We start from the raw sequence: 23,775 nt of genomic DNA, 5'->3' as shown, positions 1-23,775 counted from the left end.
GAGAGAGAGAGAATTACGGGCATGTCCGCATGTGTGTTTGTTGATGTTGTGTTTTAAGGTTCTTATTAAATTATTATTTATGTTGACAAGCCGGTTCTCGCCTCCTCCTTGCCCATCCTTTAACTGTTTTACAGTAATAAAGCTGTTTGTGCATGTAAAATGTCTGCAAAGTAACAAAGCACAAAGTCCATGCCAAAGGGAGTTACTCTCTCCCACAGAAATCACTGCTCCTGAACTGCCTGAAATGCCTGGTTTGCAGTCCAGCCATTACTTCCGTGACTTAGCTCTGTCACTATGCAAAACATTTGCATAATGCCCGCCCAAGGGCTACTTCGGTTATGGTAAGGGGTGTTACATTTCCGACACATGCTCTAAGCGGTTAATCAATCACAACAGACTGGGTTAGCTGACCAATCAGAGCAGACTGGGCTTTTCAGAAAGGGGGTCTTTGACTCTAGAATCGCGGAGCCACTGTAACCTACTCTTGCGATTAAGGGGTCAGAAGACCACATAGTCGTCAGATAGGGCACTGCTACTGACACATAATTATCGCTAGATGATGCCTCTTGCGCGTTGCCAATGGTTTGGTCTTAAAAATGGCTCTGTGAGTTAGGCAGCAGTTGTCCTATAAATGCTTATAGACTGAATTTATCGACATTCTGTCTACAGTTGATACAGATCAATTTGTCCTGGTAACATTGTCTTATTTTTATTTTAGTATATGCCCCTATATTTAGTTGGTATAATTTCATTCTCATTTGGCATAAATTATGTTGTGATCGAAGGCTTGTAGCTGGAGAAGCGTGAGGGTGATATTAATATTTATCACCATAATACAAGCCAAAATATGATTGAGTAAATATTACAATTTCATCATGGAAACTTTTTTCTTGAGCACTTTGAATTCTTTCATGATTTCTGCTCATTTATTTGTGTTACCTTCGATCTGTTTTATACAATAGAATTTAATCTGTTATCTGTTTGAATTATTAATGAATTATAATTTATATTCTTTTTTTAGCAAAGGCGTGCTTTGTCTTGCAATAAAAATTATTCTAATATAATCGATAATAATTGTAGTGTATATAGTATAAATAATAATTAGGGCTGTCGATTTAACACGTTAATTCAATGCGATTAATAAAAAAAACCAAATGAATGCAATTAATCGCAAAGCACCCGTAGAAGGAGGATTCCTGAGACATGCAAGCTTGTAGTACCACCTGTTTACTCCAGAGGGCAGTAAGTAAAACTTCAGCTGTGTGGCAACACACAGTTTATACATTGAAGAAAATAAACTTCAGCAACAACACAAACATGTGATAAGTTCTTGCATTCAAAACACTTGATGGAGCACAAATCCGAACTAAGGGACCTCAAGATGTGTTCTAAGTATTAAACTATATTTTACTTGACACAGTGACCTAAACATGTTATGTTTATGATGCGACGCACCCGAGACGCTACACAAGCATCTCCAACTGATTGACAAATTCACTTGTGAAATGGATTGCTGTGAACTGTTTGCCAATGATTGACTTATGTTAGTAAACAATATATTGTATTCTAAAGCTGCTTTTTGTATTGTCTTATCAATGTTTAACTCTTTTGCCACAAGAATGTAATGCATCTTAATTATCTAAATATTTTTTATTATATATATATATATATATATATATATATATATATATATATATATATATATATATATATATATATTTAACAATTATATATCGATTAATTACATGGTGTCCCAATTAATTAATCACAATTAATCAATTTAATCGCGTAGACAAATATTTGCTGAGAAAGCCCCTCATATAACAATAATTCTATATATAATGATGAAATAATTACACATAGTTATCTTTAAATATTTGTCAATTATAATATATATATATATATATATATCGTTAAAATTTGCAGGACAAATATGTAGGACATAATACAGTTGTAATGTCCTTATACTAAGACCGAAAGTTTACCCCACTACTTGGAGCAGGTTGCCAGCTTGAATAGGGCCATGACTATTGTTTTTCAGGTCAGAACCGGCGGCAACATCAGGACCAATATTACAGTCCTATCAGAAGGGCAACTGCTCCAATTTGATTGCAATTCCTCATCTTCTGACTGCATTTATTTCTGAAATTAAAATGACATTAAGCTGGCTAATTTCAATGAATTGTCTCAATATTTTCCCCATTTGACCAAAACTTTGGAAAAACCATTAGGGACATCTGGGTACACAATTAGTAATAAACACACATTTCTGTATGGAAACTGCTTAAAGGCAGATTTCTTTTGCGATAAACCAAAACTTATGCGACAAAATGTTTTTTTAAGCATGATGTCATCACGCACACCATTTTTATCAATAAAAGGCAATTTGAATGGAAAAGACAGCAAGTTTCTCAAATTGTTTTTTATTTTACAATTTTTTATTTTACATATTTCTCTTAATTTCACAAGATAGAGTGAAAAGTGGATGGAAACTTGTCTACTGTCTTCAGAGGTGATATTACAGACAGTTGCATAATTTACATTTTGTTTCTGTTGATTTAAATTTTATCGGTAAAGCAATTCATAAAGTCTACTGTGCTGCGATAGAATATCTGTGTCAGTTGAAGCTTTATTCCTTACTAATTTATCCACAGTACTGAATAAACACCTAGGATTATTGTGGTTATTTTCTATGAGTTTGCTAAAATATGCAGATCTGGCAGCTTTTAGAGCCTTTCTGTAGCTAGAGACACTGTCATTCCATGCACCACGAAAGACCTCTAATTTTGTAATCCTCCACTTACGCTCCATTTTTTGAGTTGCTCTCTTGAGATCATGAGTGTGATCATTGTACCACGGTGCGGGGCTTTTCTCTTTGATTTTCTTTTATCGAAGGGCGGCGACACTAATAAGAGTGCTAGAGAAGACTGTATCTATATTTTCTGTGATTACATAAAGTTCTTCAAAATGTTTGGGATTACTGAGTATTTGAGACATTTTTGGAAGGTTATTAGTGATGCTATCTTTAGTGGTCTAAAGAATGGTTCTAGCTGGTCGATAATGCTTCATAGATTGCCCTGGTGGTCTATATACTGTAGCAAGAACAAAAGACAACAGAGATTTTGTATTTATATCTGACGATGTCACATAAAGCATAATCAGTTTAAAAGAACTGAACTTATATCCTGATCTCTGAGTAACACCAAAACATTTTATTTTCAAATTTGAAATAAAAAAAAATTCTAAATGACTTAGTGAGTGTTTTGTGTTTGGTAGTTTTGGGAACAGACGCAGTCTCTATATGATATGTCGGTGTTGTAGTTTATTTGACCTGTGTGACATCTCAAGGCAGCTAGCAGATGTTCCGATTAGCCAGTTTGTCTGTTTCCTACACCAAGAATAAGTTTGTCAGGGCCCACATCAATCTTATGATTATATAAGGTTTATAATATAATATAATGGACCTTGTGATCTTAACAATACACCAAGAGCTCCTTTTCACAGAACTTTTATATGTTAGGCTTATTTAATGTGTATAGTTAAATATATATACAGTGGGTACGGAAAGTATTCAGACCCCCTTAAATTTTTCACTCTTTGTTATATTGCAGCCATTTGCTAAAATCATTTAAGTTCATTTTTTTTCCTCATTATTGTACACACAGCACCCCATATTGACAGAAAAACACAGAATTGTTGACATTTTTGCACATTTATTAAAAACGAAAAACTGAAATATCACATGGTCCTAAGTATTCAGACCCTTTGTTCAGTATTTAGTAGAAGCACCCTTTTGATCTAATACAGCCATGAGTCTTTTTGGGAAAGATGCAACAAGTTTTTCACATCTGGATTTGGGTATCCTCTGCCATTCCTCCTTGCAGATCCTCTCCAGTTCTGTCAGGTTGGAGGTAAACGTTGGTGGACAGCCATTTTCAGGTCTCTCCAGAGATGCTCAATTGGGTTTAAGTCAGGGCTCTGGCTGGGCCACTCAAGAACAGTCACGGAGTTGTTGTGAAGCCACTCCTTCGTTATTTTAGCGGTGTGCTTAGGGTCATTGTCTTGTTGGAAGGTGAACCTTCGGCCCAGTCTGAGGTCCAGAGCACTCTGGAGAAGGTTTTCGTCCAGGATATTCCTGTACTTGGCCGCATTCATCTTTCCCTCGATTGCAACCAGTCGTCCTGTCCCTGCAGCTGAAAAACACCCCCACAGCATGATGCTGCCACCACCATGCTTCACTGTTGAGACTGTATTGGACAGGTGATGAGCAGTGCCTGGTTTTCTCCACACATACCGCTTAGAATTAAGGCCAAAAAGTTCTATCTTGGTCTCATCAGACCAGAGAATCTTATTTATCACCATCTTGGAATCCTTCAGGTGTTTTTTAGCAAACTCCATGCGGGCTTTCATGTGTCTTGCACTGAGGAGAGGCTTCCGTCGGGCTACTCTGCCATAAAGCCCCGACTGGTGGATGGCTGCAGTGATGGTTGACTTACTACAACTTTCTCCCATCTCCCGACTGCATCTCTGGAGCTCAGCCACAGTGATCTTTGGGTTCTACTTTACCTCTCTCACCAAGGCTCTTCTCCCCCGATAGCTCAGTTTGGCAGGATGGCCAGCTCTAGGAAGGGTTCTGGTCATCCCAAACGTCTTCCATTTAAGGATTATGGAGGCCACTGTGCTCTTATGAATCTTAAGGGCAGCAGAAATTTTTTGTAACCTTGGCCAGATCTGTGCCTTGCCACAATTCTGTCTCTGAGCCCTTCAGGCAGTTCCTTTGACCTCATGATTCTCATTTGCTCTGACATGCACTGTGAGCTGTAAGGTCTTATATAGACAGGTGTGTGGCTTTCCTAATCAAGTCCAATCAGTATAATCAAACACAGCTGGACTCAATTGAAGGTGTAGAACCATCTCAAGGATGATCAGAAGAAATGGACAGCACCTGAGTTAAATATATGAGTGTCACAGCAAAGGGTCTGAATACTTAGGACCATGTGATATTTCAGTTTTTCTTTTTAATAAATGTGCAAAAATGTCAACAATTCTGTGTTTTTCTGTCAATATGGGGTGCTGTGTGTACAATAATGAGGAAAAAAATGAACTTAAATGATTTTAGCAAATAGCTGCAATATAACAAAGAGTGAAAAATTTAAGGGGTCTGAATACTTTCTCACTGTTTATATACTATATATATATATATATATATATATATATATATATATATATATAAAATCTGTATCTTTTATTCATATTCTCTCAGACATGAAAATAAGTAGTCTGTGTACTCTTGAGTGCTACAAAATCTAAATTTCTGTAATCAGTGGCTTCCTTAAAACACATGCACCCTTACAGCTTTCTCTCTCTCTCCAGACGAACGCTCGACCACGCCCCCACTGCCACATGAACATCATGCCACAAATGCGGTCGATTGAGCTTAACTTGTATTAAAGCCGAAATATTCCTTTAATAGTTTGTGTGGCACATGAAAGCACCATGTTTTTGAAGGATAGGTCAGCACTAAAAATACTAGACCTGATTCAGTAGCAAATCTGCAACTTTTAAGAAAGTGCTGTTTCTTATTTAACTTGTAAAAAGGGTATTTACTTAGAAAACTGAAAGATCTGACAGCATAAATACAGGGTAGGAAATATATGTAACATTAAATTGCAACTATTTTCAGAGCAAGAAAACTTGAGTAGCTTTATCACAGAAAAAAACTAATATTTATGATGTGGCCCCTTTAAGATGCACCAGTTTATAGAAATGTATAACACAGTACACTGTCATCAACTCCAAACTCAGCTGATTGCAAATGTATGAGATGATTTACAGTATAATGAAATGGTCTATGGTGCAAAGGCATTTCATTTTCTTGTTGTATAGTAGCACAGATGTCCAAATATGTCTTGTAGAGAGCTTCCTGTGCACCTGCAGCCTGAGGACCTCCAGCGGTCCTGATGGTGGTGCTGCATCACACAGTCTGTTGTAGTTGCAGGTGCTCTCACATTGAAGCAGGCAGTTCTTAATGCAAATAGAATTTATGTAAAACACTTATCATGCAATTACATTTCAATTAGCACATGTATTCAGTTTGTGACGCTAAGACACAAGTGCTGATTTACTTGTTACTGCTGAATTGTCAAGAAATCATATTATCCCATCTCAGGCCCAAAGTACCAGGGTTTTAACTGCTATAGACATTGCCCCCTTAAATTCAGGTTAGTGGTTAACAGTGGATTTTTCAGTGGCATATTCTTAACCTACTCCTTCCATTCCTAAATATGTGGTTATAGGCTTTAAAAATTGCATCACCAATGGTTATTTGCTACTTTTAACTCTAAAGGGTATTTTTTTTAACACTGTCACAGTAAGTTTGGAATTTATATAAGTATAGTTCTACTAAATAATTGAGTTCACTGTACTGTACACATTGGTAGTTTCTTTGTGCCAGGTAGTAAATCAGGCATTATAATTGAAATAATAATAATAAACCATTTCAATATTCTTTCAAACCTTTTAAAAAATGCCACTGTTTCATGGGGACTCCCACAACACAAATGGCACAGTTTCCTTAGAATGAGCCAGAACACTGTGAGATCTGGGATACTAAGGTTTAACATTCCCCAGTGCACTTAAAATATGTGGTGTCACTGTATGTACTGGTTTTGTCCAACTTAATTTATTGCCACCTATGACATTCCTCAATCTGTAATTAGGAGCAGTAAAAATAAGCAAAATATGCAATGTGTAGCACCTGGCTCTGTGTGTATAAAATCCCTCTCTGTGTGTCTTTTGAAGGCCACTGTCCTAATTTGGCTGTAATTAGAAACAGCAGGTCATTATTCTCATTAGCAAACAGGCATTTGTTTAATGGCACAACAGATTCTGACTGCCTTTATGCTAATGTAAAGCAGCATGGGACTTGGATTCACAAACCCAAAACGTAAAAAAAATAAAAATCTCCATTTTCCAGAATGATATTAGAGAGATTTTATTTTACAGTTTACATATTTGTTCATCTGTTATCTAATATTTTGTCCTAATTGTCCACCTGCTAAAACTCTTCTACAAGGGTTAAATCACCAAGATTTGGTGATCAAAGTAAAGTAATGCAGTGTGGTGCAAACGTAGTGCTGTTCTAGTGTTTTTTTTATCACAAGAGAAATTTACCATTTTGAAAATGAGGGTCTAGTTTAATCTTTAGACACAGCAATCGTTGGAAATGCCTTAGAATCACGATCTGTGTTCATGTTACAAGATCGCCCTCTGTTGACTGAACAGGACCCTGCAAATACACAAAAGTGCAAACCAATGCCAGTTGCCTCAAATCAAATAATTGGAGAATACTGGCAACACATTACAATAAGGTTCCATTTTTTTACATTAGTTTAAATTAACTTACAATGAACAATACTTTTACAGCATTTATTAAACTTGGTTAATTTCAACATATAGTAAAATCAAAAGTTGTATACTGTATGTTAACATTAGTTAATGCACTATGAACTAATATGAACTAACAATGAACAATTGTATTTTTAATAACTAACATTTATAAAGATTAATAAATTTATTAATAAATTACTAAAAAATTTTTTTGCACTTTCGCAATAATGAAAACGTTTAATATATTACTATGGTAACACTTTAAAATAAGGTTCCATTAGTTAACAGTACTTAATGCATTAGGTAACATGATCTAACAAAGAACAATATACTCTACATTATTTTTTACAGCATTTATTAATCTTTGTTGATGTTAGTTTACCCAAAAGAAAATTGTTCCTTTTTAGTTCATAGTGCATTAACAAATGCTAACATATACAACATTTTATTAAAAAAATTGATTTGGAAAAGTTGAAATTTAACCAAGAATAATTAATGCTGTTAAAGATGTATTCATTGTTAGTTCATGCTAACTTATGTTGTCAACTAATGTTAACAAATGTCACCATTATAATGCAGAAATTGCACATGCTGAAAATGCTTAAAATCTCATTTAAATTGCAAATGTGTATATCTGGATATATGTGTATTATGTGTTAGTATTCGTATGTGTATGCAGGGGTTAAATTGGGAGGGAACGGAGTTCGTTTCAAAAAAGATTTTTCTCACTTTATATGAATGTATCAACAACATGCCATCTAAAGATAAATATATTGTATGTTTATACACATGTATATGTGTGTATCAGGCACGTGCCATGAGCTTTGAGACTGGGCAAGCATCACAGATTTTTAATACACATTATTAAAGGCTGTGCCCAAAACAAATTATACGGATGAGTGTAATGTCACGGAAATGTTATAGACGTAAATTGTTGCCTTAGAACCCACCAGTCAATGGAAACAATTATGTCACTGTGGCAAACTTCGTGACCTGATTGTTTTAAATTAAGGAATCATATCACACAAATTAAAGATTGTCATATATTGAGCCGAGCATGGTTTTGTCATGCACCAGAGTGCCTTATGAGCTTGTTTTGACATACAATAAAAAGAAAAAGAAAAGATGTAGGCCTCACACGTCACTCATCCCACAGTTCAGAACCACTGGAATGGACAGCGGCAATTAAATAATCTGACCAACAAAGACAACAATATTTACCTGAATGCACAAGACAAATGTAACATAGACACGGCAGTCTATACCCCTTAATATTCTATTGTTCTATACCCCTTAATATTTTTTTAAACAGACACTGTGCCCTAATTTTAGAACTATAAAACAGACCGAGCATGACACAATAAAGGCATGATTGCCAGATCACCACTTCATAGCCTCAGACTAACCAGAAACAATTACCTAGTATTTATGACCTAGTATAAATAACACAGATTTTTAATAAATATATTAACTTACTTTTACTTGAAAACTCTCCATTACTCTCCATCACTTTCTTGTAAAAATCGCCCGCTGGTTGAGTTTTCAATAGCCTCTCTTTCTCGATTTCATTGAAATCAACTTTGCAAAATCCCTCTAGGTCGCCGATGCTTACACTATATCAATTTTAGCGCTTAATAACGCATTAGTTACATGAACTTGAATGTGTTGACACAAAAATCTATCCTATCAGATAGCGTGACTGAAGGAAGGAACGTCTCATTGGCTTACTCGTTTAGGTAAGCATGCTTACCTTGGCCATTTGTTGTAGCGAGCATGATTCGGTTGGAATGAAAGTACAATGTTGAATGAAAGGGCGGAAAACAATGCTTCGAATCATAGAAAGCATAACATAAAGTACTTAAACCTGAGGGTGGCACAAAAGCGAATAAATTAATAACTGTCGGTGCTGCTCAACTGAGATGAAAAATTACAAATTTGAATGAAAACAGTAGCTTATATTGACAATTATATTTCAATATGTCATAGTGTAATTTTCTTTTCACCCTTCTGCTTAAATTGCTTATATGGATGGCACGTCCCTGGTGTGTATTTAATTTCTTTTTCGATAATTTATGTTCATCTTTTTTTGCCTCCTAGAAAATATACTGAATGTACAGTATATAGGGTAACTCTGCAATAAGGTTCCATTTGTTAACAATAGTTAACAACATTAGTTAATGTGAACTAACAATGAACAATATACAGCATTTATTAATAGTAGTTCATGTTAATTTCAACATCTGCTAATTCATTTAGCATTTGTTAACATTAGTTAATGCACTATGAACTAACATGAATTAACAATGAATAATTGTATGTATATTAACTAACATGAACTAAGATTAATCAATTCTGTAAAAAATATTTTGTTCATTGTTATTTCATGATACCTAATGCATTAACTATGGAACCTTATTGTAAAGTGTTACCGGATTTAGTAATGCCATATGACATAGGTAATTGTGCTACATACTTTCTTAGTGATTGGGAGATATTTTCTTCTGTCCTAAGGCACCAGGATCACCACTAGATCTTAGGGTTCCCCTTCCTTCAAAATCTAAAATGAACCCCAGTGTGTATGTATTTGTGCATGAAAACATTTTGTTTGTTTTGCTCAAATTTGTATAAAGTCAAAACACTATAACACTATTCTAAACCGAATACTGTAACACTCTAAGCACAGAGTGGGCACAGAGTAGCATCGTTGGCACAAACTCTCTGGAGTATGATTAAATTCAGATAATTATTCTCTGAGGTTTCCTTCAGTTATGAAATATGAATGTGTACTTAAATTTCAGCCTCTCCCAGGATTTTGTAATAATATTTGTGGCCAAAAAACAGATGGTAGGTAACCAATCTATGACGACATATCACAGATGATATATAACCCCAACTGTTATCATGTGGCAGTGATGCAATTTTCCATATTTTCCTGGTTTAGATATCAGAGGCTATAAATGAAATATAGGGACAAGAATGCAGATGGGGTTTTTTTTGTCGAAAAAGTAACAAAATATTACAGTTATGAAATAGAACACAAATAGTCTCAAACATTCAGCAGCTTTTTTCATACTACCACTCTGTGGTTACTCTAGAATATTAGCATTGCTCTCATCACTTAGTGCAGCAACATCACTTAATAATAATGTTAGATTTTAATGCTGAAATACAACTAAAGATTAAAAAATATTTGTAAATATAAATAAACATGTTAATTGAATTTCTTCTTTTGATTTTATTTTTGCCAAAAGAAAACATATATAAAGGAGTGCATGTGTATATGTTATGCTGTGAGAAAAAGTCATCCACACTGGTGTATAGTTTGCAAATGTTATTAGTTTTAGATTATCTTATTTATATTTTTCTCTTCTTTGCATTACAGTGACGGTGTCTTATGCACCTGCCCACAAACACTCAGGTGTTTATTTGTTTTATTATGTGATCATTATTATACATGCTATGTGTATAACTTAACTATACCAGGTTATTATGTCACATCTTGTCTAACTCTTTCATAATATATTGTTTTGAAGAAAAAAGAAAAATAGTAGTGTCTAGTGCAAAGTGCAAAGGTGTTATGTAGCAGGCCAAACACAGTTTCTGCATTTTATTGCGTATGCTCTTCAATTATTAGTACAGGATTAATGTGTGAATCTGTTTGGTTAGTTATGGAAAGTGCTCATTATGGCACTAGCATTGTCACTGAACCAATATGGGACATTGGCACTTCCTTTTTTTCTATGGGCTGATGAATATTAAGTGACTATGTGTTGATTACTCATCCTGCCTGCTGGCCTTACTGCTTTGTTGTGGTGCTGTCCATGGTGCTGAACCAAACATTATAGGAAACTGGAGCAATGATGACTTAAATATCACTGTTTCTGTATATAAAAAATTGCCTAGCACAGCTAAATTGTATTGTTAAACAATATCTGCACATTTAGGAATGACTATCAGCTGTCAAACCCAAGTGATTGCTTTCTGGCTTCAAACTACAGAAATTAGTTACTGTGGTTTACATTGAAAAATAAAAATAAAACAAATCAACCTTCAAACAGTGGCAGGCAGGTTACAGAAACACACTTTATTTTACCTCTACCCTAGAAAAGCCATTCCAGTGTGACTGTACACAGTTTAATCTGAATCTTTGATCAGATTTAACCAATTTTAGACATAAAGTGAATGAAAGAAGATAAAAGAGAACAATGGGTGGGGGGTGTTACTCTGATGCTGCCTCTGTGTGTGCTTCATTCTGTTTCTGCAGGAGACCTTGAGATCATTTTCACACGCTGAGTACACTAAAGTGGCCATTGAAACACTGAAAGAATTGGACTTTTGATGATGGTTCTTTGTGGTTTGCTGGCACAGTGTCATTGGGTTTGTGGATGAACGAGGTGTGGGCAGAATTTAACTTAAATGTGAGCATATCTGTTTGTGACCAACTGCTTCATAGAGGCTTTGCTGAACTCTGTATGTGCTCCATGTGAGGCTTGTTGTGTTAGACTGAAGCTCTACACTTTCTGTGTTCATTACATAAGGGTTGTGATGGACCTGTATATGAAGTTTTATTGCATTTTCATCACTATGGATGGGAAGCAGAAGGAATTTAAGCATTCTGATTCTGATTCCACTTAAAGATTCTAGTTTCATACTAATCAATATATATATATATATATATATATATATATATATATATATATATATATATATATTTTTTTTTTTTTTTTTTTTACTTTCTTAGTATATTTTTTGAGAAAGCATCCCCACCACTAAAACGAGGTTGTCCAAGGTGATACAAATTAGTTATCATTAAAAATGTGTTATAATTCCAAATCTTACAACAAAAAAAAATCGAATTTAAAGCAAGTAAATTGTTGTACAATTGGTGTACACTTGGGTTTCATAATTTTTTTTAATTATTTGTAACATTTTCTAAAAAAAATAAATAAAAAAAATATAAAAATAATTGCAGGCACAGGTGCACCGCAACCACCTTATCCACCTGGGGAATCGCCGTGTACCCCCTGACAGTCCCACAATTGAGGGTAGTGAGAGAGGAGGAGATCAGAGATCGGGTCCTGGCAGTAAAAGGTGCCTGCCTCGAATCCGTGAGCTATTTATAATTTATAACATTATAATTGAATGACTTCAAAAAAATGGAATGTGGTTTAACCATCAAGTAAAAGTTACTAAAATACTTCACTTGCACCTTGAATACATGCAAGTGTCGAGTCAGATTCAAGTAAAAAATATAGAGAAGTTTCTCAGGGTTTCTCCATATGATCTGAAAAAAAAAGACTTTTAATTTAAAAATATATCAGTTTTTTTTTATTATTATTTCACATGCCATCAAAATGGCAACCTACATGTTGGTTACACAAGTTGGTTACATGTTAGTGACTTTGATTTAGTGGAGAAAAGTTTTTCAAGCATTAATAATATTTTAAAACCAAATTGTTTCACTGCTGTTTTTTAAGGAATAATTGCAAATGATCTATTGAGTGTCTGAAACATTCTTTGTTAAATAGAAGAATATAATTGTGTTCTTTTATTAACCATCAGACAATCTCTTCTTATCCCAGTGAGCTGTAATAAGCTCTCAGTAGATAATGAATAAAGTAATGCATTATTTTTGTTTGTGATCTGCCATTACAAAAGAAGAAGAGGACACTGCCTGATTCTGATCAGGTGTCAGAAATATGCTGCCAGATCAGATGTTTTGCCGGTAAAAGTTTGGCTTCTATGCAATAAGGAAGGCTATTAGTTATAATCTGACCAACATGATACACTGCTACTTGCTGGAAAAAGTAGTTTGCTACTGAAAAAGCTACTCTGTTTTAGAAGCAGCTGAACTATTGTCAAGCTACTGGAGTTAGTAGCGTTGCTACATGTAGTTAGCTACTACCCAACACTGGTGTCAACACATACAATTTTTCATTTAACTATCTGTCACTCTCTCGAAGTTTGTTTGGCTTCAGAGGCAAAGCCAGTCCAGCTGCTCCCTGCCCCAATCCTTATACCTACGGGTATGAGGCCACGTCGGTTAGTACTGGGTGGCAATTTGGGGACCCCATTGGGAATGGTTCTGCAGGGTAATCCCCCCCAGTACTATCTTCTGCCCCGGTCGAGTTCATGGCAAGTCAGATGCAGAGCTGACAGCCATGCTTGCCCGGACGTCCGCGAGCGTCGGGCTGGAGTGGAACCTTCCACCCTGTCCTGAACCCTCGTGGCTTGATGATGGGTTCCTGGGCTCAGAGCACCGCTTACGGCCGCACCCCGGTCCCATTCTTCCCGGAGGTGCATGAGGAGCTCACGGAATCGTGGCAGGCACCTTTTACTGGCCGGACCCGACCTCTGAACTCCTCCGCTCTCACTACCCTAAATGGTGGAACGGTCAGGGGATACACGGCAATTCCCCAGATGGATAAGTTGGTGCACCTGTGCCTGCATAACGCCGCCACTTTGCGGAATCGTCCGAGACTCCCATCCAGGGCCTGTAAGCTCATGTCAACCCTGGTGACCAAGGATTACAGTGCTGCTGGGCAGGCCGCCTCCACCCTGGACGCCATGGCTCTCCTGCAGGTGTATCAGGCCAAGGCACTAAGAGAACTACACGAGGGAAGTTCTGACCCGGGATTGATGCAGGAGCTGCGCTCGACGACTGATCTCGCCCTCCGGGATGACCTTCTGAACTTCCACACAGAGTTAAAGTTGACTTTTCCTTGAAAGGTTTCCAAAAGACCATCAGATTTGCACGACTCTAATACTAACACATTTCATCTTAATCCAGGAACATTCTACACAAAGTCACAGTACTTTACCGATTTAACCTTCTAAAATGTACAGAATGCATTTAAATCCAAGATTTATATAATATATTCTTGCTAGGTAATTCTGACAATTGCTTTGAACTGTGGTAACTTGTATAACTGACAAATTAATGATTATAGCCTGATGTAAATGTGTGTAATGTTTTATCCATGCTGTCTGTAGTCCCCACATGCTTCAAAACATCAACCATTGTGCCTGTACCGAAGCAAGCTATAATCACATGCTTAAATGACTGGCGTCCTGTTGCTCTGACCCCCATCATCAGCAAATGCTTCGAGAGGTTAATCAGAGATCACATCTGCTCTGTTCTGCCCCCCTCTTTGGACCCATTGCAGTTTGCCTACCGCAACAACCGCTCCACTGATGATGCCATTGCATCTACAATACACACTGCTCTCTCCCACCTGGAAAAAAGGAACACATATGTGAGAATGCTGTTTGTAGACTACAGCTCAGCATTCAACACCATAGTGCCCTCCAAGCTTGATGAGAAACTCCGGGCTCTGGGCTTAAACAGCTCGCTGTGCAGCTGGATCCTGGATTTCCTGTCAGGCAGACGTCAGGTGGTTAGAATGGGCAGCAACACCTCCTCATCACTGACCCTCAACACTGGAGCCCGCAGGGCTGTGTTCTCAGCCCACTCCTGTATTCCCTGTACACACATGACTGTGTGGCAACACATAGCTCCAATGCCATCATTAAGTTTGCTGACGATACGACGGTGGTAGGTCTGATCACTGACAATGATGAAAGAGCCTACAGAGAGGAGGTGCACACTCTGACACGCTGGTGTCAGGAGCACAACCTCTCCCTCAACGTCAGTAAAACCAAGGAGCTTGTTGTGGACTTCAGGAAGAAAGACGGAGAACACAGCCCCATCACCATCAATGGAGCACCGGTGGAGAGAGTCAGCAGCTTCAAGTTCCTCGGTGTCCACATTACTGAGGAACTCACATGGTCCGTCCACACTGAGGCCGTTGTGAAGAAGGCTCACCAGCGCCTCTTCTTCCTGAGACGGCTGAGGAAGTTTGGAATGAACCACCACATCCTCACACGGTTCTACACCAGCACTGTAGAGAGCATCCTGACTGGCTGCATCACCGCCTGGTACGGCAATAGCACCGCGTACAACTGCAAAGCCCTGCAAAGGGTGGTGCGAACTGCCAGGAACATCATCGGAGGTGAGCTTCCTCCCTCCAGGACATATACACCAGGCGGTGTGTGAAAAAGCTCGGAGGATCATCAGAGACTCCAGTCACCCAAGTCATGGGCTGTTCTCACTGCTACCATCAGGCAGGCGGTATCGCAGCATCAGGACCCGCACCAGCCGACTACATGATAGCTTTTTCCCCAAGCAATCAGACTGTTGAACTCTTGATCTATCAGGATCAATAATTAGCACTGCACTTTATTAATCTATAATCTCACACTGGACTGTCAACATATTCTCCTCAATACAACTGCTATATATATATATATACACATATATATTTCATATACTCCCACTTATTGTATTGTATTGTATATTCTGTTCTATATTCTGCATTGTATATAATTATTGTGTTGTGTAAGTATGTGTACATCTGATTTGTAAATTGTTTTGTGTAAGTATGTGTACATTTGATATGTAAATTGTTTTGTGTAAGTATGTTGTTTATTGTAATTGGTATATGTCTCGTCACTGTCATGACTGCTATGTTGCTCGGAACTGCACACAAGAATTTCACCTACTGTTGCACTTGTGTACATGGTAGTGTGACAATAAAGTGATTTGATTTGATTTGATTTGATTTTGATTATAGCCAAGGAATTAACCAGTATGATGTGTAACCAGGGATTTCCATGTTTTGTTACCTACACGTAAAATATTCGTGTAAGAATGTCAAATTTGGTATGCAAACACTCGCTTGGTTACATGGAGGAAGCTGATGACAACGAATATCATGTCTCTTGTACCATTCTCAAGATATTTTTGAGCGGGAGATTTGTAAGACTCCGAAAAACAAAGGACCATATAATCAACTGTCGGAAAGGACAGCCCAGTCGACCATGTGACTCTGAAAAATCACTTATGATTGGCGCAGGACACCTTTGGGGATGCGGCCAATTTCATTTAAAATGTTTCCAAACATCTCTCTTCTCTCTCTCGTCTTCATTTGCTCTTCTGACTGCTCAGACTTCGCTCTGACTCTTCCCTCGTGGTTTTCACTGGATCTCTTCAGAACCAAATCCATGCCATTTGAAGTCCAAGGAAGCTCGGGACTCAAAGTCCCGAGGAAGCCCCTCACTCTCCAACGGGAGTCACGGATCCTCCATGAGAAGGCCTTGTTTCAAAGCCAACCTCATCATTCATACAGACAATAACTATCCGATCTTAAACAGGTCCAAAACATTGACAGAACGAACTTTCGACCAAGAGCCAAGAACCAAGCAACACAAAGAACGCAAGGAAACACCACGTCACGGAAGTACATCTCCAATATTGTGCTCATAGTGCTGGTGTAATAGTTAAATACTTTGGGTAATCCGATAGCAAATCGATGTAGACTCAAATAAGAATAAATGGTTCTGAAGGCATTGTCAACAGACTCCATAAAGTTCATTTTCACTGTATTGATCATTTATTTCACATTCTGCCACTTTTCTCACTAACCTGTCTCATGTATATATGTGTTAGATTAGATTTATGTTTAGAATAGCAATAAAGTTTGTCTGTGTTCAAAGATGATTTGACTGTGGTATATTTTGATAAATAATCTCATTCCCGTTGATTTCACTTCAAAGCTGTACATAAATACGTGTGATATTATTTTAAATAAGCCATGAGAATAATATTACTCCAATAAGTGAATTAATCATAATTCCCTTATAAAAGCTAATTCATTACAGTAGAAATTGTGAGCGGATACAACGAGACGTTGTATTACGATTTTAATGGTGGAGAATTTTATTCAGACAAATAACCTAGTTATTTGTCATTTATCTCATTTAAAATGGTTGTTGAATGCGACTAATTTCATTATACATTGCATTACCTAATAGTGTAGAATAAGGACAGTTTAATTTAGTTCATAGCTCACATATTTCAAGACCCTAAATTCCCTTACATATAATGGTGTGAGAATGAGGGCACATTAACGGTTCCCATCTAAATTAATCTGTACCAAATATCCTACAGAAGGGAAGCTGGCATTTGCATCCTCAATTTTCTTGACAACTGGCTGATTCTAGCTCACTCTTGAGACTTGTTGTGTGCATACAGGGACCTGGGCACCTCTGCCAGTTGGGGCTTCGGGTCAACTGGGAAAAGAGCAAGCTCTCCCCAGTTCAGAGCATCTCGTTTCTGGGCATGGAGTTAGACTCAGTCTCTATGATCGCGCGCCTCACGAGCGAGCATGCACAGTAGGTGCTGAACTGCCTGACGTCATTCAGGTGGAGAGCAGTGGTCCCACTGAAACAATTTCAGAGGCTCCTGGGGCATATGGCATCCTTGGTGGTGGTCACACCACTCAAGTTGATGCATATGAGACTGCTCCAGCACTGGATTCAGACTCAAGGCCCGAGATGGCATGGTGCCTCAGCACACATCAAGTGGACATCACTCCGATCTGCCACCACTTGTTCAGCCCTTGGATGGACCTTGCATTTCTGCAGGCAGGGGTCCCCTTAGTGCAAGTGTCCAGGTGCATCGTTGTTACAACAGATGACTCCAAGCGAGGCTGGGGCGCAGTGTGCAATGGGCACGCTACCACAGGCTCCTGGACAGGGCCGCAATTGTGTTGGCATATCAACGGCCCCAAGTTGCTGGCAGTATTATTTGCCCTTCAGAGGCTTCGGCCATTGATTCAGGGCAACATGTGTTGGTCCGGACGGACAACACGGCAACGGTAGAGTTTATAAACCGCCATGGTGGTTTACACTCATGATGCATGTCGCAACTCGCCCGCTGTCTCTTCCTTCGGAGTCAGCAGCGACTCAACTCCGACTCAAGTGACTCAAGTCACCTGCACTGCCAATCCACATAACACAGTTCAGCTAGTTGTGGCATTTCATATAGGGACCCCTAGTGTCACTACATCAACACAATGTTGAGTGAGTTACAGATAGGGAACGTCTTGGTTGCTGTCGTAAGCTCCGCTGAACTGAAATGACCGGGCCCTGTCTCGGCTCCTCAGTGCAAAACCTGAATGAGTGGTTGCGAGCCAATTCCTTTTATACCCGTATGTCCAGGGGAGTGGCCATTTCCCATTGGCCTTTTCTCAAATTTTAGTGGTATTTGGGGATCCCAAGAGCGACGCCTAGTGTCACTACATCGACACAATGCCTCGTCCCCTCCATCAGGGAACAGAGGTAATGACTATAACAAGACGTTAACAACATTAGTTAACATTAAGTAACAATGAACTGTATTTTTACAGTTTTTTATTAATCTTGGTTAATGTTCATTTTAGCATATATTAATGCATTTTAAAAACCAAACATACTAATGGTAACAGTTAATGCACTATGAACTAACATGAACTTACATTGAACAATTGTATTTTTATTAACTAACATTAACAAGGGTTAATAAATGCTGTAAAAAAGATGTATTGTTCATTGTTAGTTCATGATAATACATTAAATCATTTTAGGAATGGAATCTTACTTTAAAGTGTTACCAATTATTTTGTGGGTCAATTGCATTTTAATGTATTTCTGAATAACTTGGATCCGACTAAAATAGAAAGAGCATCACGACATTAATCCATATATTGAAAGAAACTAAATAAATACTACACAAACACAGTAACAAGACTGGATTTCCAGATGGACATAACAAAATAATTATGAATTATGGTCAGTGATTCAGTGTGTGAGTGACAACTGATTCAAACCAGTAACTATTTATTGACCGATTTATCAATTTACAAAAGGAAGAGACTCCTCATACTCATACAGTATATGTCATTATTTTGTGAGCTGGACTGCACTAGTCTCTTTGTATGTATTGAGTTCTGTCCAGTGTTGTGTAAGTTACTCTAAAAAAGCAATTCATTACTTATTATATCTTCTACAGGGTTATAACATTACTGTACTAATTACTCTGTCTGAAAAGTAATTGCATTACTTATTACTAATTACGTTCTAAAACTCTTATCAATCTCGACCAGATAAAAAACACAAGGATAGACATGGATAATAAATAAATAATATTATATAATTTAACTGGCCAAATAATTTAAGGGGCAAGCATTAAATTAGAAAACATATGTTTTAACATTAGACGTTACAGTTTGATTTTAAATTCACTATTGTTTTATTTTATTTAAGAACAATTCTACTGTATAGTCTATTCAGTATTTCATGCAATTACATCAGAAGTAACTGTAATTAAATTACTTGGTAATGCATTACACCCAACACTGGTTGTCCACATCACAGGAAGAAAAACTATTAACAGAACCAAACATCAGGAAAATCATTAGTTTCCAGTGTTTTTTGAAAAATTGGAACTAATTGTGAATAAGACCCAGTTCTAATAAAAATTTAAAAAATATAATCACCTTTGATGGCCACTTGAGCTGTCTTCTAACCATGCACAAAGCAAATAGAAAATATCCCTGACGTTATAAAATGTCAAAGTACTTTTATAAAAAGGAAGAGTAATGTTGCAGCAGTTCAAATGCACTTGGAAAGAATTAGCTGTCATCTGTCAAATGTCAAAGTGACTGGAAAACAATTTGAACCATGGCTCAAAGCGAAGGCTTTTTACGTTTGCAATTTGTACACCCACACATTCACGGGCAATCATTTGTGCCTACTTTTGCTAATCAGTCGCTTTAAGATGAAAGACTTGCACAAGTAGAAAGTGCACAGTGGAGACATTCTTATGCTCAGCATAATGCACTAGATGGATTTCTCATCTATTGTGCTCAAGAGTCTTTTCTTTTTTTATCCCCCACTTTGAGTTTCCATGGAACTCAGTTTTTACTTGTCACAGTGTTAAATTCTAAGAAATCCATATTCATGGACACTCCGAACATACTCTTAAATGACACCCCTTGTGATTGCAGGATAGCAATTTCCATGGCAATATGCCTTTTTGATTAAGATCAAATTGTTGTTTACACATCGCAATCTCAAGAAATCTTGATTAATATGTTTTTCAGAGAAGTCACTTTACAGTACACAGCAGCAGATGCCCACCAATTTGCTAGTTGTCGTGCCGCTGTTCCTTTGATAAAGAGCCATTTTACATTTCTCGAAGAAGAAGTATTTCATTTGAAGGGTGGCTGAGGTTGAGAACTGCTAGTTTGAAGTAAATATATTATTATGCATTTCTCTCTGTCATTTTAATGAACACCGGCTTGCCTTGCCACAGTATGATTGGTGTACTTGAATTAAAACAGCCAGCATGCCAGCTAATGATGGTTCTTGACTAGATGCAGTGTGCAAATGTAACTTTTTTGCTATACATCCCTGCTGAGAAAAAAAGAAGCTAAAACCAACAAGCTAGTTGCCTGGTTTTAGCTTGTGTCCCAGCTTGGTCAGTTGGCTGGTTTTAGAGGGGGTTTGGACATTGTTAAGCTGCACAGGCTGGGAGACCAGCTGGCCTCTCAGCTAAAACCAACTGTTCACCAGTCTGGCCAGGGCCTCGTTTCCCAATAACGGTTGATCTCAGTGGCTAAGAACATTTTCTACGAGCAATTTTACGATTGCTCGTATTTTTTTACCTGCGTTTCCAAAAACTGTACTAAACCTGCAAGGAGGACAGTGGTGAAATGTGAATGTATAGTGCTGCTCATCATTGTAACTTTATTATAATTGTGCGTAACTTTACAATAATTTGTAATCTAATATTTGTTAAAAAATATTTTCTTAAATATTCAACCTAATTAACTACATATTTACATAATATTGTTTTACAATAATTTTGTGCAGAATTATTTATTTTACACAATCGTCTTCCACAATCAGGTGTGCACGTGTAACATTTAGTTTTCACACATTGCTCTTGATATTAAAGCTTCCAGGATTAGTGAAAACAGTGGATGCCCCATGTATGATCCTGTTAATTACAAGAATTCATTGAACATTATGAGGTTCACCGTTAATCATGTATATCATGCAGCACAAAATAAGGAGACGTTTAGAAGATGCGCTTTATGGATATTCACCAATGACGTGAAGATCTGCTCTTTACTCCCAAAATTGATAACGGTGACAGCAATGCTGCATGCGCAGTGCTACACAACTTGTAGTGCTGGCTTGAGTGCCTTTGGGTGTCAGATAGGAAGAGGAGACAAGGATTAGCCAAAATATACAAACGATTTTCATGCAGTTATTGACTTTTTTCTTACCTCTCTGATTTAAATTTATACTGTTGTCTGCATCATTCATGCCACCACTTTGCTGTTACCAACTAATCCACACAAATATCTTTATTTGTTTACTAATTAATGTATTGATCCATTTATATCTGTTTTATGCATTTTATTATTATTATTATTATTATTATTATTATTATTATTAGACTTGTCTGTTAAAATAAAAAAATTAAAATACAGTTATCCTGATATTAAAGTTTAGCTATAGGTTTTTAAATTGTAGCAGGTGTAATTTCACATTTGTCCTGCAGGCATCTGCATAAGTCTATGTGCTTTCGGTGCTCTTAGCTCTGTACAAGTACTCCAGAACACTCTACTTAAGTTACGATGTTTTTTGTGAATAGGCGGCAAAACTAAGATGCATCATAAGATGGATTCTACAATCTGCTTATTGTTTTATTATTATTTATATATTTATTTATTTATTTTAAATAGCTGTATATTTGACAATTGGATTATTTACTGTGGCTGTTTTTCCCTTGCATATTAGGGAGAAACAGCTCATGTCATTACACGTGCATATACGATAGTGGAATTCAGGATGAAAAATAAGCATCCTAGATGATGACATTTTTCTCTTTGCTAGCCATTGGAAGTTGCCCAGATAGCACACATACATCTCCAAGACGTCTGTTTAAGAGTGTTCATCTGGAAAACATTACATAATAATTAACATCTGTTAAACATCTTAAAAGGAGCTGATTCTAAATCATTGCTGACATCTGCTGAATGTCCTTTTGACATCCGAGGTGAAATGTCTTATAGACATATTGCAGATGAGCAAATAATCTAAAAACTACATCTTTCAGATGTAAACACACACATCAAATTTTAAAACTCTTTCATACTTACAGACTTATACCATGTATTATGTTGTGGTTCCACACATTAGTCTCCAATATGAAATTCTGTGAGGGATTTCACTATAAACAATGGTTCCATTCACTGCAAAAACTGTGCAACATGACAACAAGCACTATAATCATCCTTCCTGTAACCAGTGCTTGAAGTGAGAAGGCAAGTACTGTTTTCTATCCCAACTAGACAAAAACTTTAAAGGGGGCGGTCAGACTAGGCTTTGAGCCAGCAATTTTTTTCCGACAACATAATGAACCACAATATGATGTCATACAGGAGGGCTTCAGGTTTATGTAAATAATAAATCACAAATAACAAATAATTGTATATAATTATTATTTTTTTTAATATATTGTCTAGTCACTTTCCTGCAACAACAAAACACGCAGCTTTGAAATATGTATTCTTTGAATTAAGCCAAGAGGTCAGGATGTGACGTTTCGATCTTCTATTGGACGCGCATCCTCTCATCATACAGATTTGCAGTTCAGAGTTTACCAAAGTTGAACTTTCGATTTGCAGCATAGTACAAAATGAAATTGCTTGAGCTTTCGTTTTCAGTCTCCCGCATTTGGATGTGTTTGAATGGGAGTGAATGTAGCCCAAAGTGTAGTGTGACCGCCACTTATTCTGGCCAAGAACCATTCATTCAGATATGGAATGTCTGAATGACATGTTAAACCAATCACTCTTCACTTTCTTGTGTGATGTTTTGGAGTGTGTATAATATCAGTATGGATTATAAATAGACTGTCAAACATGCAGGGATATCTCGTTTACTTACAACTATCTGCCTCAAAAGCAGTTTTTAAATATCTTTAAAAGATAAGATGCATTGTAAACTTTGGCAGGTTCTTTATCATAATCAAGTTTTGGAGTTAACCAAATTAATAGGCCTAATACTTTTTGAATTTGCAGAAATGTGCTTCTTTATAAATATATCCTATATTTATTAAAAAAAAGAAATAAAAAAGAAAACGAAAATAATAGCCTACTTGACAGTATTACATCATGCCACAGTAGCTTAATCTCTCTAAATCTGCACAGAACTACTGTGTGTTCATTATAACAGAAATTTCTCTTCTTAAAGAGACAGTTACCATACTAGCAGTATTTTTAAGAAGCACTGTATAAAGATTATACTGAATTTTCTTTATTTTTATAAAAACATGGAATTTTTTGTGTTGTACAGTATTAATATTTAATAACAATTAATCAATTATCTAATAACCAAAAAGCATTCAACTATTGATATTCCTGAAAATGAATATTTATTATTAAAAATATCATTATTATTATCAGGGACGTTGAGTTTTGCATCATGCCA

General features: G+C 36.9%; 1 protein-coding gene across 3 annotated transcripts in view; it reads left to right on the top strand.

The window, feature by feature from the left end:
- Nucleotides 1–23,775, top strand: part of kcnip4a (potassium voltage-gated channel interacting protein 4a) — a 239,134-nt gene that overhangs the window by 113,312 nt on the left and 102,047 nt on the right. The gene's annotated exons all lie outside the window — the stretch shown is intronic.

Source organism: Xyrauchen texanus, chromosome 2 (genome assembly GCF_025860055.1).
Source record: "Xyrauchen texanus isolate HMW12.3.18 chromosome 2, RBS_HiC_50CHRs, whole genome shotgun sequence".
In the NCBI taxonomy this organism is placed as follows: domain Eukaryota; kingdom Metazoa; phylum Chordata; class Actinopteri; order Cypriniformes; family Catostomidae; genus Xyrauchen; species Xyrauchen texanus.
Note: the sequence above shows the minus strand (reverse complement) of the source record. Positions and strands in the feature narration are given on the sequence as shown.